Below are 22,339 nucleotides of genomic sequence, written 5' to 3' on the forward strand. Positions count from 1 at the left end.
TGCCGAGCATCTGCATGGACGGTGCACGTGCTGCGGGAGACCGCTCCACCCTGCCGGGCACCCACACAGATGGTGAACACGCTGCGGGAGATGCGGTCCACCGGGCGGCTTGCTGGATTTACGGAGCAGCCTCCCGTATTATCACTTCATTGTTGATACACAGCAATTTACTTGACATTTGTGGGATATCGGATCCTCACCACCATTATGATTAGCTCCTATGGGAAAGATCATCTCATAGTAGCTGGCAGCATTTGTTCTGATCATCTTATACATCTTGAGAGATTTGTCATTGTCACAAGCTGCCAAAGAGATATACCCTTTTTTCCACATACTCACCACCATCATTTTTTCCCGGCCATGACGAACTGTGATTACAGAGCAGATGCTCACATCAGGACAGTAACCATTTACCAATATTTTGTTTTATTATTCATTTATGAGTATCATTTTTTAAATTCATTGATATATTGTTCTTTTATCAATGCTATTACTATGTCCATTATTCTTCAGATCAATTTTATTAAATTATATATGATTCAGAAAGACCATCGTGTGACCATCAGAGATGTCAGTGATGAACTTGAAAATAGCCATGGCACTGTAAAAACACTAATCAGTGATTTGGGATATCGTAAAGTGTGTGCAAAAATGGGTTCCAAAGCAATTAACCAGGAATCATAAGGCCCAGAGGGTGGAAGTGTGCAATGACCTTTTGACCAACTTTGAAGTCAACCCTGAGACGTTTATGGAAAATGTCATTACAAGAGATGAGACCTGGGTTTTCTTTTATGACCCAGAAACAAAGGCCCAATCAAAGCAATGGAAACACCCAAGTTCACCTAGGCCAAAAAAGTTTAACTCACAGCGATCCGTAAACAAAGTCATGGCCACATTCTTCTGGGATTGCCGAGGTGTTATTCTCATCGATTACTTGGTACCAAACCAATCAATCAACAGTGATCGATACATTATTACACTTAAGAAGCTGAAAGAAGCCATCCACAAATAAGGTCAAAAATTCCACTGTCAAATGTCATCTTACACCATGACAATGCCAGACCTCACACTTCGATGGCAACATCTGCAGCCATTGCCAAAATGGGGTGGGCAATAATGCCACATCCACCTTACAGTCCTGATTTGGCCCCTTCTGACTTTCATCTGTTTGGCCATCTCAAATACTGTCTCCAGGGTCAACATTTTGAAAACATAGAGGTTGTTAAAAACGCCATACATTCCTGGGTCAAACACCAACTACTGGAATTTTTCCAAAGTGGATTCACAGCTTGGGTTGAGAGGTGGAGAAAATGTTTGAGGGCAGATGGTAAATTTTTTGAGTAGAGTCATTTTGTTACTAAGACTTCAAAGTACTTTACTGCAAATTTTCAAATCTGTATCTATAATAAAATTTGAGTTGTGAGCATTTAGGCATTACTTTTTGAACAACCCTCGTATTTCAGATACCATAAAGGCAACTTTCCTTTCGTACTCCTCATTGAACATATTAGTTCTGAAGCAATTGGTTCAGTAAGGAACACATCTTCTCTTTCCAACGAATCTGAGGTCACAACCTCGGAAGAGACTTGAGTCATCATGCATTTGATTTGTTCCTGGCCAACTTCCACTGCAATGGATAGGCCAGAACATGCTCATGAACAAATTCATACAATCATCTGACTTCAGAAGACTAGGAGGATCCAGTATTTCAACTTTAGAATCAGGTAAGTCTTCGGACTTCTCGACTAAGATCTTACACTTCTTGAGTTGATTGTGGTGAATTAACTGATGGCAACTACCATCTTCTCTTTGTATGCTGTATAGAGCCTCATCTTCCCGAGGCTTTCCAGTTATGTTGTAGGGAACTGTTTCCCAATAGTGATCCAATTTACTTGCGTGCTGGTTTTTCTTCTTCCAAATGTGACATCCGACTTCCAAGGGTTCTGCATGGGCCTGACTATTTTTTTTAACTAATTCCTTTGCTATTTTTAGTTGTTGTTAATGTTCATTGATCCATTCACTCTGAGGATTGGCATCTGACCCTTTCTCTAAGGATATGTCCTACTATTCATCCTCAGGCAACGGACCTTGTCTGCCAAATAACAAATAGTAGGGTGTAAACCCAGAGGCCTGATGAGTGGTATTATTATAGATATATATCAGCTCAGCCAGAAGAACAGGCCATTCAGCTCGCTGTGGCACAGGGATGTCCCTAAGCAGATTGATGAGAGTCCGGTTCATCCTTTCACATACTCCATTGCATTGCGGATGATATGCAGTAGTTCTCAACCTTCCACATCCATATAGTTTACATAGTTCTTAGTGGGACTCGAAAGCTGACCCTTGATCCGTCAAGATCTTTTCTGGATACACGTAGGGTCGCACAAAGGCCCTCCAAAAGATTTCAACCGTGGTTTTTTGTGGTGACATCTCGAATAGGTAAGACAACCGCGTATTTGGTGTAGTGATCCACAATTGCTAAAGCATATTGGTAGCGCATACGGCTTCTTTCCAACTTAAGATGATCGAGAGTAGCTATCTCCAGGGGACGACAAGTGCTGATAGGGTGGAGTGGAGCTTTTGGGTAGCTGGAATTCCTTTCTTCATGGCGCAAGAGACACAGGCATTGCACCACTCCTTGATGTCTTTCTGCATATTGACCCAGTACAAATGGTTTTGGATGGTGTTTTCAGTTTTCTTTCAACCAAAGTGGCTTGCATTATCATGATATGCTTTTAAGATGGATGCAGCTTCAGTACTGGGTATTAGAATTTGTGGCAGCTTAAAATTAGTCTTTGGATCTTGACTAATTCGTGTTAGAAGATGATATATAAAAAAGGGGGGCGAGGAGATGACTATTAAGGCGCATAAACAAGCTACCACTAATTCTGTCCAAATTCCTACAGGAATCTCACCACAATTCTAAACAACAACATAACATACAGAATTGGAATAGACAAAATCTATGGCGCTTATAAAAATGATGTTTGACAATAATACATCCCTTAAGTATAGGTGATGTGATCTTTATAGTAGGTAAAGTTCACTGAAGTCTACTATCTTCTGAATGTAACTATAAGTCCACAGTCCCCCACTCACATTATATGTGGGGTATATGTATAATGAAATAAATTTTATTCTCAGGGAATCATCTATGAAGGGATAGCATACCAGACTCACTTCTCCCAATCATAGATGAAAACACATCAATGTATCTTTGTTCAATCCTTCTAATCAGATGCCGTAATTAGATATATAGACTTCTCCCATATGGTTACAGTAATATTTTAGAAGAGGATGTTTTTTTTAATGGCGTACCCCAACTCACACTTTATTATAGGTGTTGAATCCTATATACTGTAGGTATCTTTATAGGTAAAGGGTGGGTTTGTACCCCAACTCACTTGTAATGGTATGATAGCACTCCTGTAAAGGCAGCGGCGGATTGGGCTGCCGGGACGCCGGGCTAGTTCCCGCTGAACCGGTCCCCTTGGTGGCCAGCGGCCACCCTGCCCACCCCACACCCTTCATTGTCCTCACTCTGCCTCTCCCCCATCTTGCTGCGCAATCAGTTCCAATCGGGCAGCAATACTGTGGCCGCCCGGCCCTTCAAAATTCTAACACCGGCCCCACCTCCTGCATGGTTTCCTCTTCCCCGGCCGTCTCGCTGCCACGATCGGAGCTTTGTTCCGATCGGGCAGCTGTCAGCCCTGTCTAACCCCACCTACCACGCAGTCACTTGACTTCTTCCCTGTCTGTCCCGCTGCCACGATCGGAGCTTAGCTCCGGCTGGGCAGCTGCACTGTGCACCTTCTGCGCAAGTGCAGACTGCAGAAGTCTTCAAGCAAGTGTGACTGGCTTAAAAAAAAAGTGGCTTATGGGGGAGGTGCTGCTCATGCCCAGCCGCAGCAGCTCCTCCCATAAGCCTTTGTGGAGCCTGGGGATGTCAGTCAACACTGACGGCCCCGCCTCCAGCCCTTTACACAGGGAGTCAGGGACACAGGCAGCAGATGCAGCTGCTAAACAAAAGCAGGTGAGGAGGTGGTGACTGGGCTGGGCTAGCAAATAATTGTGCTGTGTCGCCAGCCGAAAAATAATATCTTTTAAAGCCTAAAGTAAGTTTTTATGATATTTTAGATTTATGAGATATATATATCTATTAATTATATATATGATATCTATATATGATATTGATATCTATATATAGATATATAGTGATATATATCTCATATGTATATAAATAGATTATATATTACTTTTCATATACATAACATGTATCATGTATGTATATATATATATATATATATATTATATCAGCGGCGGATTGGGCTTATCTTGCTATATACTGTATGTATGTATGTATATATATATATATATATATATATGTATTATAATATATATATATATATATATACTCTAGGACTCTATGATTAAGCTATTGTGCGAAACACGCGTCAGATGACACGCGGCAGGCGGCACACGCTGCTGCAATATACATGCTAATGTTTGTATTTTTACTGTTATATGTTTGTCTGTGTATGTACATTGACCCAATCGGGGTTTGAGCGCTGGAAGGAGGCATGCGCCATGCGATACACGCTGCCACTATGCATAGGTCTCACTCCCTGTGAATAAGATTCTAATGCTGGGCTGAGCTATATACCTTAACCTCCCATAATAAATCCTGTGACCGCCAATAACACTGAGTAGGATTACCATTACAATATGATACATAATTGCTACAATTGGCAACAGTGTATAAGGGTAATCAAGGGATTATAGAGCTGTGACACTAGATGATTTCTTTGGATACACTTGGATACTGAGTTAAACTATCCCTATTAGAAACATGTGATCTGGGATTAATTATATATGTGAGCTAAGCATTGATGCTAAAAGGTACAAAGTACTAAAATTATATATGGAGTAAAATTGCTATGGCCACATAAATTTACACTTTGATCATAGAAATATTATTATAGGAATACTTATACATTAATTTCAGTGTGTTTAGAAATAGTGAACACTTCATGAATTTATAGTGTTGCTATTGCTATCCCTATAAATAGTGTAGGGGATTTATTTATAGGGAGGAATCACAGCCCATTTATTAACATGGGATTGTGGGTTTGAGTAGAGCAGTTACCATATTTTTGATAACAACAATATAGTGTTAATAAGTATACCTACATTAGGATCAATATTATAAACCGATCTGGTGGAATAAATAATATCACCATATACTGTATCAACCAACTCCCAGACTATTTCTATTGGGTTTAATTTACACAGTCAGCTCAACCAACAGATGATATTAATATCATATGTTTATTATAGTTGGCCTGAATAGAGGACCCTTTATGAGGTCAACATATGTACTAAACGTATATCATCTTTGGAATGATATAACACCATTGTGGTGAGAAAAGAGACAACATTGGAAATTGGAGATTAATTGGACATTTTATTATTTTTTGTGTGGTCTTTGTAAAGATATTACGCTAGCTATATTTTAAATTTTAGATTAAGGGTTATATTTGAAATTTATTATCAATTCATATTTTGTGATATAATTTCTATCTGAATAATTATATTTAATATCCGTGAGTGCCCCGTTTAGGAATATTGTTTCTTCTTTTTACTGTTTCAATCACATTTATTATTCCTGGGTGCACCTCCCTATTATTAGAATTGTAATAAAGATTTGTTTTAAGGGAAGGATAAATTTATATTGAGAATCTGTGCGGGTATTTTGTTCTGTCATATAGAATTATTCAGACAGTTATAAAGCAATATATAGCTGATAAAATGGCAAATTATATAATGATAGAATTATTCAATAAAACATCAAAAAGTAAGAAATAAGAGTCCAATATAAATATAAAAAAGTTCATATACTGAGTATATGTTTAGGCTATTGAGGAAGCTGTGAGCTTTGCACAGCAAAATGCGTCTAGCACTCGACTGACAGCGTCTGCTCCATTCGGGAACCTCACTGTGGATCTCCGGACCGGCACCTTTCATCTCATTTCCAGTGTCACTATTCCATCCCCACACCACTCGTGGGTACAGCACCTACCCAGTGGGATGTGACTGCGTTTCTAACAAGCTAGTAACTATACATGCTGGACAATATCCCGGACTTTACTATTGAGGATCAGTGACTATTACTTATTAGCCAATGGCATTTGGATTCAGTCATTTTAACTATATTCAGTATATGAACTTTTTATATTTATATTGGACTCTTTTTGTCTTACTTTTTGATGTTTTATTGAATATATATGCCGTATGTTGTGCAACACAACAATAAATGATTATTCTTAATCCAAGCTGTATACAGCTATTATTCTATCATCATATAATTTGCCATTTTATCAGCTATATATTGCTTTATAATTGTCTGAACACTACTATGACTTAAGGACAGATCCTATAGATCAGATACACTATCCTTGTTATTCTGGTATTTAGCGCAGGTTCTTCCATTTTTTCTGTATATCTTATATGTCAGGAGAGTGACACACTCCTTTGAACCAGCAGCTTATTGATAGTGCCATTCTGATTTTTTGTTTTGTTTGTAATTGTGTCTTAGTTCCTTCCCCACGGGATCCTTCGATAAATTGGTTAATGAGAGTTTCGTCGAAGTTTCGCACTTCATCGATATCCATCGCTTGGATTCTCCACAGAGCTTCCTGAAGACTTAAAGAAAAGCTACGGAAAGATTCTCCCAATTGCTGCTTTCTGGCATAAAAGGTAATTTTTAACTCTGACACCGTTCGGATATTAAAAGTGTCAGCCAGCCTTTGAAGAATTTGGTCTATATTCTGTCTCTCTTCCTTTGGCCATGATGTAACTTGCCGCAGAGCTGACCTTTTAACTGCCCTATTAAGATCTCGACTTGTTGGCGTTCAGTCAGGGGATACAATCTAAACATACTCATTTTATATTTCAATTCCCTTAAGCAATTTCCTTCTGACTCCTGGCCTTGCTTGCCTCCTGAATATGTAGGGAGCCAAGGGGCCGAGAATAATAAGGCATCATTATTGGGTTCAATTGCGACATAACTGGGCTTTGTTTGGCTGAATCCCCTGATGAACATTCCTGTGACATTTTGTCTTGTTAGCTTTTCTCCACTTCATGTGTCGTATCCTGTACTGGGATTTTCTAAATATAACACCCCAATTCTCTAACTGTGCTGTGGTGCAGAGTGCTCTTACCCTGTTCAACTGCCACCTGAATTCCGGCTTGGTTTCAGTACACCTACATATAACGCCCTCTCCTGTTCCTTTAGCAGATGTCACAATGGTAGTTGCATCCTTTCATTAACACAGATTTACAGCAATGTAACCAATCATAGAAAGTACCTGGTGCCTCCCAGCCTACAGCAGACCCCAACACCCACTAATCCCTGCAGACCTTTTCACACAGGATGATTCCACCCCCCCCTTCCACAGGTTAGCCCATGTGTAACACCCCTTTTCTCTAACTGTGGTGTGGTGCAGAGTGCTCTTACCCTATTCAACTTCCACCTGAATTCCGGCTTGCTTTCAGTATGGTGCACGCAGACAAGTATACTGACTTGTATTTGAACAACAAAAGTACATTTATTAACTAGGGTACAATCTCCCTGAGGAGTCAATGAATATAATACTATAGCAGTTCAACAATTATAAAAACAGTACAATACAGTCATGCCAAGCATTGCAATACAGATACACACAGTAAAGGTACATGAAGGTCCAAGGGTAATTTTATTATACTGGGACACTGGGTTGACTTTGCACTCACCTTGAACTGTGAAGGGAAGGTAGTGAATATTCACAACACAACACAATACACTAGCTGAAAAATAACATGAGTCCAATGTCCCTTTTGTGCAAAGTCAATTATTCTATATTATTGCATGCAAGTAATTATTTTAGAATTGCGCAATGTGGTAATGGTGCCCGGGTTTTAGTTAAATTTATTAACGCAATAATACAAACTGTGTAATAGTCTCCTTTATTTAATGTTAAGGTCCCTGTGTTCTGCTGCTTGCTGGGTATAAAAGGTAATTTTAATTACAGATATTGCTGAAACTGATGCTTGTGGAGCTCCTGAAGAGGTTATACCTGAGTTCTTTCCTAACTATGTGAGGGATGATTTATTGCAGGTAGGCTAGCCGGATAGGAACTTATCTTCTAACCTTTATAACTCTCACAAATGATCTGTACAGCGAAACTGGCTTTACATCAGCTACAGAGTGTGGTTACAGTCACTGAAACATCTGTATATTCTGCACTGTATAGTTCTAGACCTCCAGCAGCTGGTAGATTATTTGCTAACTCATGCTCTCTGTCTTCCCTCAGAGAGATTTTAGACAAAAGGCTCAGCCAAATATACTGATACTGACAGGCTTAGGAAATTAGGCTGTGTAGCAGTCACCGTAGATGTTGTGCAGCTGTGGCTAATTCTCTCTCTAATGACAGGGTAAGTCCTGGCTGAACTATTGTCTCTGGCACTATTAATCTTGTGTCAGGTGCCCCTCTGGGACTCCCAGGTTCGAGCGCAGTGCGCCTGACAGGCACCTATTATAAAATAGTCATTAGCACCTAATTAACTCAATTCTAACGCTCTTAAAGTGATCAGTGACCTTCATTAGGATGTACAAAGAGAGAATATATGGAAATCTGATTCACAAAACCACATTTATTAACCTTAAAGCAAGTAAAACAAAAAATAAAAAAATTTAAGAGGCGCAGTGTGCCTAAGAGGCCACCCTGGACAAACCTACATATTTCAACAAAATTCCCACAACCTTTGTAATTTTCATTCAGAAAATGAGCAAAATACACAAAATTGTAAGAAAATAAAAAGAAATACGTACCTTCACAAGTCGGACGAGTTCGGGCGCAATGAGCCTGAGAGGCCAGGAAAGTCACTACTGCACTCCACACAGGCGGCGGGAAAACTGACTAGGGGGGTTTCAAACAGCACCTAGAAATAGGAAGGTACTTGGAGGGGCAGGCCCCTGCGCCTCCTTGTGGCGGAGAGGTGAGCGAGAACAGCTTTGTGGTGTCTGTCATGCCAGCTGCGCCTGACGCAGGGTTAATGTGCTTGGGCTGAGGGGAATTGTGAATGATGACAGGAACTAGCTGTTACAGGCATAGGGGCTTTTATAATATCTCAGTCTGCTTTGCTTATCAAGTGTTGAGCAGAGGTGTTATTAAGGTGCAACTGGACAGACCTGATTCTTGTTTTCCAGCACCCAGGACAGCGCTCCTCTTTCCAGACCAGCCCCTGGCTGTCAGTCACTCCAAAGGGGAAGGCTTATGGGTAGCCCCTGCTGATGCTGCTTCCTCCGGCTGGGACTCACAGCTTCCCGGCTGCACAGGTCCCGATGAGGCTGTCTCCTTCCAGGCTCTGGACAGCTTCCTCTCTACGCCGGTCCCAGCGATCACCTCACAACAGCGGCTTCTTTCCTGGCGTGCAGGTAAGTCCCGTCGCACTCTCCCTCAGGTAGCTCTCTTCCTGAGGCCCCACATGTCGTCCTTCTTATAATGGCAACAGTCATGTGCGGGTCCGCTTCCCACTGACCACACGCGCCACTCCAGTCACTGGCCATTAATGCTATTTGTATGGGGAAAGTTTCCCCTACATAGCGGCGGTTTTAGTTTATTTCTGGTCGCGCACCCACCCGCCAATACAGTCCAGAGGCAGGCTACTCCACACTCCCCTCTGTGAGAGGGTGCAAATAAATTTAACAACAAGGCAATATATATATATATTTATCTCTTTAGGCAACTAGTAATCTAAATAACTGGTGCTATTCATGGCAACATCAGCTTGGCAGCAATCATTTAATACAGAGTGAATATTTGAATACATTATCTCTTTTTAAACTGTATACAACATATAGATTGAAATAACAAACACTTTAGGGGTACTACACATGCACCTCTTCTTATATCGAAGTCAATGCTGCACAAATCCATTCATTACTCTAATGGAGGGCTGAGTCTGAACTACATGACCTAGCTGACAAGGACTGCACCATATATGTCATATGAATCGGCTTCAGCTGGCTGCCTGTGCTGTCCCCATAGGGCTCTTACTACTGGTGCCCATCCTTTTTGGGGGTCTCTGCAAGGGTTAACCAAGCTGACAAGAGCAGAATTATTAATAAAACATAAAACGATACTGGGTATATTAGATGATGTAAAGCAAGCATTTATAAGACCTGCCAACCAGGCCCTGCTGTCATTGGTAAGGAAATAAAGAACTTATCCTATCTGGGTGGAAAGTAGCCCATTCCACCCATGTACATCAAAGTCACTAGTGCTGTCATTACACGGACAGGGTTGTGAGTGCAGACGGGGGTATCAGGACAGAGCTGTGAGTGCAGAAGGAGGGGTATTAGAACAGGGCTGTGAGTGCAAACAGGGAGGTATTAGGACAGGGTTATGAGTGCAGAGAGAGAGGTATTAGTATTTAGGACAGGGCTGTGATTGCAGAGAGAGAGGTATTAGAACAGTGAGTGCAAATAGAGGGTATTAGCAGGGGCGCCGACAGCCGCGCCGGTCCCGAGGGAAGAAGGGAATGTGGCCTAATTCCAGGAGGTGTAGCCACACCCTCTTAGGCAGAAACATTTTTTTTTTTGCAGTGCCGCACTGGGGCGCGCTAAGCTACTCTGCCCAGTGCATAGCCAGTGGGGGGCATGATCAGTGTAATCGCTCTCCCCACAGGCATAGGAGACTGCTGTGGCTGCTACTTAGCAGCCGCGAGCATTCTCTCAGTGCAACCCAGCACACAGCAGCATGTGTTGGGCTGCTTCGATGTAAGAGAGAGGGGGACCTAGGTAATTAGTACCCGCTCCCTCCCCCTCTCGGTGCCACTGGGTATTAGGACAGGGCTGTGAGTGCAGAGGGGGTATTAGGACAGGGCTGTGAGTGCAGATAGGGGGGGTATTGGGACAGGGCTGTAAGTACAGAGAGGGGGTATTAGGATAGGGGTGTAGGTGTAGAGAGGATTGGGTATTAGGACAGGCAGTGAGTGCAGAGAGAGTTATTAGGACAGGCAGTGAGTGCAGAGAGAGAGGTATTAGGATGGGCTGTCAGTGCACACAGGGAGGTATTAGGACAGTGAAATAAAGGGAAATGGCAAGGACTTGTTTTATCGGACACACAAGAGAAAAAAATATATAATATTAATATGTAACTTTTATTAATCAATACATTAAAAATGTCCCCATGTGGGGAAAATGAGCAGTGAAAAATAAGGAGTTAAAATAATTATAAAACAAGACATACATATATAATAAAAAGGCCGGTCCACTAATGTATTGTTGATAATATTGGGTAATTCTATACCTACATATAAGGTAGGAATATACTGATTGAGGTATTTGAAATACCTAGGCAAAAAACACAATAATAATAGAGTTTAAATATTTATCTATATATTTGCCTACTATTGGCTAATAATGCCTGATTGTATCTACCGTATATAATAGATTCCTATTTCTAATAGGTGCTATGAACAGATGGTGGTCAGAAATTAAATCTTATGTCATTGGATTAGCAAATTAAAATGCGTTGTTGTTGGAACACCTTGAATAAAGATATTGGTTAAACTGTGTATTTATGCTCTTGAAATAAAGATGTTATCTAAATTTAAACCTTTATCATTATAATCTGTTTTGGAGATTCAATACATAATGTGAGAAAAAGAGGATTGATATGTATCAACAGTTCCCAGTCAGTAAAAGATGTAATAAGTGGAAACTATTATTGGTATTCATATTACAACATAGTCCACAAGTTGTAAATTTGTTGCTATAATAAGCTGATTGATTGCTGACTGGTATCAATATTATATTAGTAGAAATGACAGAACTGTTCAGAATTCTCAGTACTTACTGAGATATCACTAACAACCTGAATGGCATAAATAATGATAGTTTGACTTATGTAAAATACTATAAATCTCGAGCGCTCAGTAATGACTGGATATCAGTCACAGTTTAAATGGCTTCAATACCAGTGAACTGATTTATATATCTTGCTGTATGTAATACTGCTACTCAGAGGGTTCAGTAATTATTAAGATATCAGTAACAACCTAAATGACATAAATAGTAGTGGATTGATTATTCCATCTTACTATGTATAGAGCAGCTGTTCAGAGAGTTCAGTATTCACTGAGATATCACTGACAGCCTAGATGGCATTTATAATAGTGAACTGATTGCTGTTAGTCTAAGACAGCTTCTCCTGTTCATTAGCGTATTAGACAGTAATCAGTTCACTATTATAAATGCCATTTAGGCTGTCAGTGATATATATACCAGTCAGCAATCAATCAGCTTATTATAGCAACAAATTTACAACTTGTGGACTATGTTGCATTATGAATACCAATAATAGTTTTCACTTATTACATCTTTTACTGACTGGGAACTGTTGATACATATCAATCCTATTTTTCTCTCATTATTGTATTGAATCTCCAACACAGATTATAATGATAAAGGTTTAAATTTAGATAACATCTTTATTTCAAGTGCACAAATACCAACATATGGTTACTTATTTGCTATTTCAGTGATACAGTCTGAATCTCAGACTATTACTGATTCAATAAATTGCAGAACGTTCGGAGCAGCTATATTATATACAATATATAAATTAAAATATAGTGAAACTCAGACAAAGCTCAACCAAAATTTTTATTTTATTTTTAATGCATAAATAACAACATATTGCTACTTACTTACTATTTCATTGAGACAGTCTGAATCTCTTACTACTATTGATTTAATAAATTGCAGAGCGTGCTGAGCAGCTATATTACATGCGATATTTACATTTATAAATATATGAATTAAAATATAGTGAAACTCAGACATAGTTTAACCAATATCTTTATTCAACACAATTTAATTTGCTAATCCAATGACATAAGATTTAATTACTGACCACCATCTGTTCATATCACCTATTAGAAATAGGAATCTATTATATACGGTAGATACAATCAGGCATTATTAGCCAATAGTAGGTAAATATATAGATAAATATTTAAACTCTATTATTATTGTGTTTTTTGCCTAGGTATTTCAAATACCTCAATCAGTATATTCCTACCTTATATCTAGGTATAGAATTACCCAATATTATAAACAATACATTAGTGGACCGGCCTTTTTATTATATATGTATGTCTTGTTTTATAATTATTTTAACTCCTTATTTTTCACTGTTCATTTTCCCCACATGGGGACATTTTTAATATATTGATTAATAAAAGTTACATATTAATATTATATATTTTTTTCTCTTGTGTGCCCGATAAAACAAGTCCTTACCCTTTCCCTTTATTTCATGATATATATTTAGTTGATTAGGGCTGCACCCCCGTTATTTAACCAACTATTCAAGTTTTGAATATATAGGGGTCTTACACAATAAATAATAGTGTGCAGATACTTTTCCTCATTTCCCCTTTCCCTTTATCTAGGTATTAGGACAGGGCTGTGAGTGCAGAGAGGGCGGTATTAGGACAGGACTGTGAGTACAGAGAGGATTGAGTATTAGGACAGGGCTGTGAGTGCAGAGAGAGTTATTAGGACAGGGCTGTGAGTGCAGAGAGAGAGGTATTAGGACGGGCTGTCAGTGCAAACAGGGAGGTATTAGGACAGGGCTGTGAGTGCAGAGAGGATTGAGTATTAGGACAATGGCTGTGAGTGCAGAGAGGGGGTATGCAGAGAGGGGGTAATTATGACAGGGCTGTGAGTGCAGAGATGATTGGATATTAGGACAGGGTTGTGAGTGCAGAGAGAGAGGTATTAGTATTTAGGACAGGGCTGTGAGTGTAGAGAGGGGGGTATTAGGACAGGGCTGTGAGTGCAGAGAGGGGGGTATTAGGACAGGGCTGTGAGTGCAGAGAGGATTGAGTATTAGGACAGGGATGTGAGTGCAGAGAGGGGGTGTGCAGAGAGGGGGGAATTATGACAGGGCTGTGAGTGCAGAGATGATTGGGTATTAGGACAGGGTTGTGAGTGCAGAGAGAGAGGTATTAGTATTTAGGACAGGGCTGTGAGTGCAGAGAGGGGGGTATCATGACAGGGCTGTGAGTGCAGAGAGGATCGGGTATTAGGACAAGGCTGTGAGTGGAGTGGTGGGTTTTATGACAGAGCTGTGAGTGCAGAGATGATTGGGTATTAGGACAGGGTTGTGAGTGCAGAGAGAGAGGTATTAGTATTTAGGACAGGGCTGAGAGTGTATAGAAGGGCAGGGGTGCCGAGAGGGGGGGGGAGTGGGTACAGATTACCCAGGCCCGGGCTTCCTGAGGGGCCCGGTGGGGGTCTGGGTCCGGCACCACCCCCCCTCACAGCAGCCCAGCACACAGCGTGTGCTGAGCTACAGTTGGAGACTGCTCGTGGCTGCTGAGCAGCAGCCACAGCAGTCTCCTATGCCTGTGCGGGGGAGCGATCACACTGATCATGCCCCCCCTGGCTTTGTGCCGGGCAGAGGGGTTCAGAGCGCCCCCTCTCCCCAGCGCGCAAATCTTTTTTTTTTTCTCAGCAAGGGGGCGTGGCCACGCCTCACGCGATTAGGCCATGCCCCCTATTACCGGGGCCCGCCATGGCTCTTGGCGGGCCTGTAGAAGGGGTATTAGGACAGGGCTGTGAGTGCAGAGAGGATTGGGTACTAGGACAGGGCTGTGAGTGCACAGAGGATTGGGTATTAGGACAGGGCTGTGAATGCAGAGAGAGAGGTTTTAGAACAGGGCTGTAAGTGCAGAGCAAGGGGTATTAGGACAGGGCTGTAAGTGCAGAGCGAGGGGTATTAGGACAGGGCTGTAAGTGCAGAGTGAGGGGTATTAGGACAGGGCTGTGAGTGCAAAGAGAGAGGTATTAGAACAGGGCTGTGACTGCAGAGAGGGGCTATTAGGATAGAGCTCTGAGTGCAGAAAGAATTGGGTATTAGGGCAGGGCTGTGAGTGCAGAGAGGGGGGTATTATGACTGGGCTGTGAATGCAGAGAGAGAGGTATTAGAACAGTGCTGTGAGTGCAGAGCGAGGAGTATTAGGACAGGGCTGTGAGTGCAGAGAGGATCGGGTATTAGGACAAGGCTGTGAGTGGAGAGGTGGGTTTTATGACAGAGCTGTGAGTGCAGAGAGGATTGGGCATTAGGACAGGGCTGTGAGTGCAGAGAGGGGGTATTAGCATAGCTATGAGTGCGGAGAGGTTTGAGTATTAGGACAGGGCTGTGGGTCCAGAGAGGGGGTATTAGGATAGGGCTGTGAGTGTAGAGAGGGGGGAATTATGACAGGGCTGTGAGTGCAGAGATGATTGGGCATTGGGACAGGGTTGTGAGTGCAGAGAGAGAGGTTTTAGTATTTAGGACATGGCTGTGAGTGTAGAGAGGGGGTATTAGGACAGGGCTGTGAGTGGAGAGAGGATTGGGTATTTGGACTGGGCTGTGAGTGCACAGAGGATCGTGCATTAGGACAGGGCTGTGCGTGCAGAGAGAGGTTTTAGAACAGGGCTGTAAGTGCAGAGCGAGGGGTATTAGGACAGGGCTGTGAGTGCAAAGAGAGAGGTATTAGAACAGGGCTGTGAGTGCAGAGTGAGGGGTATTAGGACAGGGCTGTGAGTGCCAAGAGAGAGGTATTAGAACAGGGCTGTGAGTGCAGAGAGGGGCTATTAGGATAAGGCTGTGAGCGCAGAGAGGATTGGGTATTAGAACAGGGCTGTGAGTGCAGAGAGGGGCTATTAGGATAGGGCTGTGAGCGTAAATATTGGAGTATTAGAACAGGGCTGTGAGTGCAGAGTGAGGGGTATTAGGACAGGGCTGTGAGTGCAAAGAGAGAGGTATTAGAACAGGGTTGTGAGTGCAGAGTGAGGGGTATTAGGACAGGGCTGTGAGTGCAAAGAGAGAGGTATTAGAACAGGGCTGTGAGTGCAGAGAGGGGCTATTAGGATAGGGCTGTGAGCGCAGAGAGGATTGGGTATTAGAACAGGGCTGTGAGTGCAGAGAGGGACTATTAATATAGGGCTGTGAGCGCAGAGAGGATTGGGTATTAGGACAGGGCTGTGAGTACAGAGAGGGGCTATTATGACAGGGCTGTGAGTGCAGAGAGGGGCTATTAGGATAGGGCTGTGAGCACAGAGAGGATTTGGTATTAGGACAGGGCTGTGAGTGCAGAGAGGAGGATATTATGAGAGGGCTATGAGCGCAGAGAGGATTGGGTTTTAGGACAGGGCTGTGAGTGCAGAGAGGATTGGGTATTAGGACAGGGCTGTGAGTGCAGAGAGAGAGGTATTAGAACAGGACTGTGAGTGCAGAGCGAGGGGTATTAGGACAGGGCTGTGAGTGCAGAGAGGGGGGTACTATGACAGGGCTGTGAGTGCAGAGAAGATCGGGTATTAGGACAAGGCTGTGAGTGCAGAGGGGGGTTTTATGACAGGGCTGTGAGTGCAGAGAAGATTGGGTATTAGGACAGGGCTTTGAGTGCAGAGAGAGGCATTAGAACAGGGCTGTGAGTGCAGAGAAGGGGGTATTAGGATAGGGCTGTGAGTGCAGAGAGGGGGGTATTAGGATAGGGCTGTGAGTGCAGAGAGGGGGCATTACGATAGGGCTGTGAGTGCATAGAGGATTGGGTATTAGGACAGGGCTGTGAGTGCAGAGAGAGGGGTGTTTGGACAGGACCCTATTGCTGTCAACCCCAAAACTGGCAGATAGAAAACATTCACTTGATAACATATTTTAATTTAAAACAGTGACAGGCACATTTATTTTACAAATAGAAGCTGGCAGTACATGCATCCATGCTGGCACCGAAGACTTACGTCCACATCAGCTAAAAAGCCACAGACAAAAAGTTAATCTATTTACCTACTTTGGTGTATATGTCTTTACTACCATCACTATGCAGATAATTGTGAAAGTTACATAGGACCAGCACTGCCCCATGGGGTTCTCAGTACAAGGTATGCCAGTGTCAGTGCAGTGCGCCCCCACTGCCAGTACAATGTGCTCCCAGTGTCAGTGCAGTGTGCCCCCAGTGTTAGTGCCCATGGCTGCCATGTCTCACCCAAGTTCTGGCTGCACATTCTATCCCCTAATCCAGCACCGGTGTACAGCTGGATGATGCTCCCCAATTCAACGTTGTCCTGTCCTCCCCCCAACAACCACCACATCTGTCAGGAACAGGTGCTCAGTAAAGTGGCATCGCTGCCAGCAACTCTTGCTGACCTAGTAAGTTACAAGTATATAGGAGGGATCTACTGTGACAAGTGACCCAGTTTCCCCAGAAACACGAGTGATCCAGTGAGTGACAGGATGATTGCTGTAAGTAGGTATATATTGACAATTAGTTAAGGAGAGAAAAGTGCACTCAACTGATTGAGGTTTTATATTGTGGAATCAGAAATAATGTTCTCAGGCTAAGCGTAAAGCAAATCTGCACTTTTATTTATTCTTAAAATGATGAAATGGCCTTTAAACCCCTGTTTCGGTTAAGTATGAATATAATAGGATTATATATGTAAATATATATATATATATATATATATATGTTATAAGGGCACGGTTGTGCCCTTATATTAAGGCTGAATCGAAAAAGATGGAAATCTCCATAGAGAATTCCGGATGGGGGTGGGGCATGGTGTTTTAGGGGCTACACCTCAAAAGCTAGAGGAGGTACTAAGCTGAAATTTGGCATGGGCGGGTAGAACTGTTGCTCGGTGCTACATGACAAATTTCAGGGAAAAAAATAAAAAATTAGTATTTGCGAACAATCTAAAGTTCCAATTGTCAGTTTTTTCTGACACTTCGTTAGGACCACTTTTCTGCTGCTCTCTATGGGGGATTTTTGGGAAGGCATAACTCTGGGTAGGGGGTGAATTTAGACTTAGGGTTTGTTTTATTAGGTAGCTATTGTTCCAGGGTAGGATGTTTTGGGGTTCAGGTAATTGAGAAAGTTACAGTTTGTAAACTATTACCTCACAATTGCAACATCATAGATATAGGAAGATTCAATTCCTAGCGCAGGCTCAGTAGGAGCGTCCAGAAGGTGTACTCACTGTGGCTTCACTTGGGTGCAGCAAGATGGCTGTCCTCTGCGGGCGGTAGCAGGGGCCGGGACCAAGTGGAAGGATGCCGGCTTTTGCAGGTGGCGGTGCAGCAATTACCGACCTAGGCAGGGCATGCGGTGGGCTTTAGGACCCGGGTGAGGTAGCCGGCGTCAGCAGGCTCGTGAAGCCTGCATCTGTGTGCAAAAATAAATTAACATGTGTAAAAAACAAACGAAAAACCACATGTTGTCATGGCATACCATATCTGTATGACACAAGGAACACGTCCATTAAGGCGTCAGCCTTAATGATCATAATTTCATTGCTTTTTGAAGTCTGAGTGGCAGAAATTCAATAGGTTTTGTGAAATTTCAGATCATGTCTAAGAAGCCTTAATGGGCATGTGAAACCGTCTATGGAATAGCCTGAGAACATTATTTCTGTCTCCACAATATCAAACCTCAATCAGTTGAGCGCACTTTTCTATCCTTAACCATTTGCAATAACAGAGGTGTACCCCTCTTTTTTTAAGTGCAGCTACAGATTGTGGAATTAGTTCAGATCCCCAGACCATAGTATATCCAAATATAAATATATTGACAATTGACCCAGTGAGTGAAAAGTATACAGGAGAGACCTACTGACAACTATCAGGTACACAGGAGGGGGTCTACTGACACAAATTATCCAGTTAGTAACAGGCCACACAGGTGGAATATGACTACATAGTATAAATCAAGGGAAGAGGAAGGGGAAAAAACCACTGCAGTAGCAAAATTAATTACAGATAAACCCCATTGAGAATAATCCTTTAAATTTAATATTTAGTTGGGGATGCTGCCAAGGACAGTAACAGAAGTATAATATACAAATTCCACAAGAGGGAGAAAGAATGTCCTATAGTGGCGCACACTGAATTTATTGGTATTAACTAAAATATAACCTTTATTGTATTGATTAAAACCTTAGTGAATTATCATAAAATGAAAAGATTCAAATAATGTGTAATAAAGATTAGAAAAGTGTGGATAAAATAAAGCTGACATTGAGGGCTACTGCTATCCTATGAATAAAAAATATATATCATATTTTGAGTATTCATGAATGCTATAAATTGCTGAACAAGGCAAAGGGAATGCTTATGAAAATGCTTATAAGCTTCACAAGATATGTGTTGTTGGTAAATTGTTAGACATGCATTCACCCTAGTAGCTATATATAGGTGTCTGGTATATATCCTGCAGACAGAGGGACAGAGCCGTTCTGGATAGTGAATCTTAATATCCATCTGTTTAAGCTGTCTTACTCCTGCACACCATGCACTGTATTAACATTAATAAAGTAGATATTATGTACCTATTCCTATTTAAACATTTGTTTCTAATCACAGGCAGGAATGATTCATGTGATAGACCAGCCCGTTCCTCTAATTAAATAGAGAGACTTGTTCTTAACATGGAGTACTGTTTTCCAAAATGTATAGATAATGCATACAATTAGGTAAATTTAGGTCTACAATAATATTAAATAAATCATTGAAAAAATGCATTACTTCATCAACAGACTGGTGCTGGGTGCCATAGTTCAAGATCTAGTGATATTTACCCTTCAATATTATATACTTGTTGCTATGTTATTATAATTCTAGCCGAGAAGGAGTGTAATTCAATTTTCTCATGACACAGCAACACCTCCGTGTTTAATTAAACAGCAGAGGAACATCTATTTCCCGTCCCATCTGTAGCCTGTGCACCGGCCTCAGACAAGAATACAGGTTGAGTCTCCCTTATCCAAAATGCTTGGGACAGGGGTATTTTGGATAATGGAATTATCCGTATTTTGGAATAATTGCATACCATAATGAAATATCTTGGGAATGGGACCCAAATATATACACACAATGCATTTATGTTTTATATACACCTTATACACACAGCCTGCAGGTCATTTTATACAATATTTTCAATAATTTTGTGGCTCAAACAAAGTTTGTGTATAGAAATTAAATTCATTTATGTTTCATATAGACCTTATACACACAGACTGTAGGTCATTTTATACATTATTTTTAATAATTTGCGCCTTAGACAAAGTTTGTGTACACTGAACCATCAACAATCAAAGGATTCATTATCTCAGTCATGCCAAAAAATTTCTGTATTTCGGAATAATCCATATTTCTGAATATTTGGATATGGGAGACTCAACCTGTACGGGGCTTTATTAATCAACTAGACTCACTGCCCCTAATAAGACAGTAGACAGTGTATGTTATACAATGTTATAGGGCATCGTCTATGGTCAGCATATAATCACCGCAGACAGCAGGCCACAATCATGTAGACCTAAGTTTTCTGCAGCCGATGTCAGTAATTAAATAGTATGTATTCTACCACGTTGTGGGGCAGCGTCTGTGGTCAGCGTATAGTTCCTGTAGACAATGGACCAGAGTCATATAAACCTGAGCGTGCTGAAGCCGCATCTCGGGTGTGATCTATATTGTAAGACTAAGCCTGATGTTAGCAGCATTCGCATACAACAACATTTAATTTAAACACTCATTATTAGGAGCAGTGCCTCATGGTCAGCGTTCAGACCGCCGATGTACATTTCACAAGTAAGTTTTGTCAAGACTAACCCGAGCGAACTATTCAGCTGGGTTAAATTGATTCATGGCATCCAATCATATCATTCCTATTGATCACATGATATAATCCCCCAATAAAAATCCATCCAATACTGGGTATACTGTATGTGGGATTTAATAAAAAGATAGACATTATTGTTCAAATAGTTCAATTAACATACAAATAAAGTAAACTATATTAACTACTAATGAATTCTAATTCAGACTGTGTGTCTGAATTAGAATAAAAATATACAAATATATAATAAATATTCCATAACCATATAAAACTAATCATAATGAATTCACTGTGCTGGTTATAACCTAAATAAATTATATTAAATAAATAGTGACACCTAACATTATACTTAATAAATTACTAGAAGTGAAAAAAGTGTGTATTCAATCTAATAAAATTATGAGTGTGTGATCAAACCCTGTGATGAATAATAAATAGTATGATGTGACAAATCCAAATTGGTGTTAAAAAACTGTGTAATATGTATATACAAATAATTAAATATATAGTGATTGTAACATCATATGTATAATGAGTGTTAATGAAAAACATACAAAAACATTTAATTACATATTAATCCTAATGGACATATATCTACATAGAGATTATAAAATATCAGATCCAAAAATAGTTGTAATTCCCTGATGTAACAAATACTGTCACATTATTTATGGAAATATATTATAAGTCGTGATGAGTGTCAAATATTTAGGTAGGTCAAATATTAGTCATTATATCATTATAAAATCCTTCCCTACCCCAAACATCATTAAATAAAAAATAAAAAATTGCATTATTGTGTGACAGATTATTAGGTAAAATTTTAATAAACATAAGTTTAAATATTCTGTATGTAATCAGACACATTGTGAATGTGAAAATACTAATAAATATAAATAAAGTGTAAATGTGTTAACAACATTATAGTGACATCACCAATATACATAAGTGAATCAAATGTATGGTGTCTATAAGTATAATTAACCCTACAAAAACATCTATCTCAGAAAAGTGCATAAGTATTACAAATAACAATAACAATTAAATTGAGAATCGAAGATTGAGAGAGAAAAATTAAACTATTGTCCAAATAAGTAATCTTCGGATGAAGATATTACTTTTGGCTGCATAAGTGTACACAAGTAGAAAAAATATACTAACAAACAAAACCTACAGGGTTCTGAGTGTACAAGATCTATAGAAAGAACACCACATTATAAATATTATGCGATTTAAACAGATGTATGGACTAGATAGAATTCACACGTCCAATTCATAAAAAGGGTAAAAAGCTGTTATTCTCATTTAATCCATTTGAGGATATACAGTCCATCATTGACGAAGAGACGAAGATCATCTTCGTCTCTGCTTTCAACAACTGTCCATCCATGTCACCACCTCCTATTCCCATTGTAATGTGCTGCCTTCCAAAAGTTGTTAATCCTGATGGACAGCCATCATGGAAGCGTAAAAAATGATTTATTTTACAAATAGAAGCTGGCAGTACATGCATCCATGCTGGCACCTGCAGACTTACGTCCACATCAGCTAAAAAGCCACAGACAAAAAGTTAATCTATTTACCTACTTTGGTGTATATGTCTTTACTACCATCACTATACAGATAATTG

Source organism: Taudactylus pleione, unplaced genomic scaffold, assembly GCF_031769625.1.
Source record: "Taudactylus pleione unplaced genomic scaffold, aTauple2 ptg000017l, whole genome shotgun sequence".
Taxonomy (NCBI): Eukaryota; Metazoa; Chordata; class Amphibia; order Anura; family Myobatrachidae; genus Taudactylus; species Taudactylus pleione.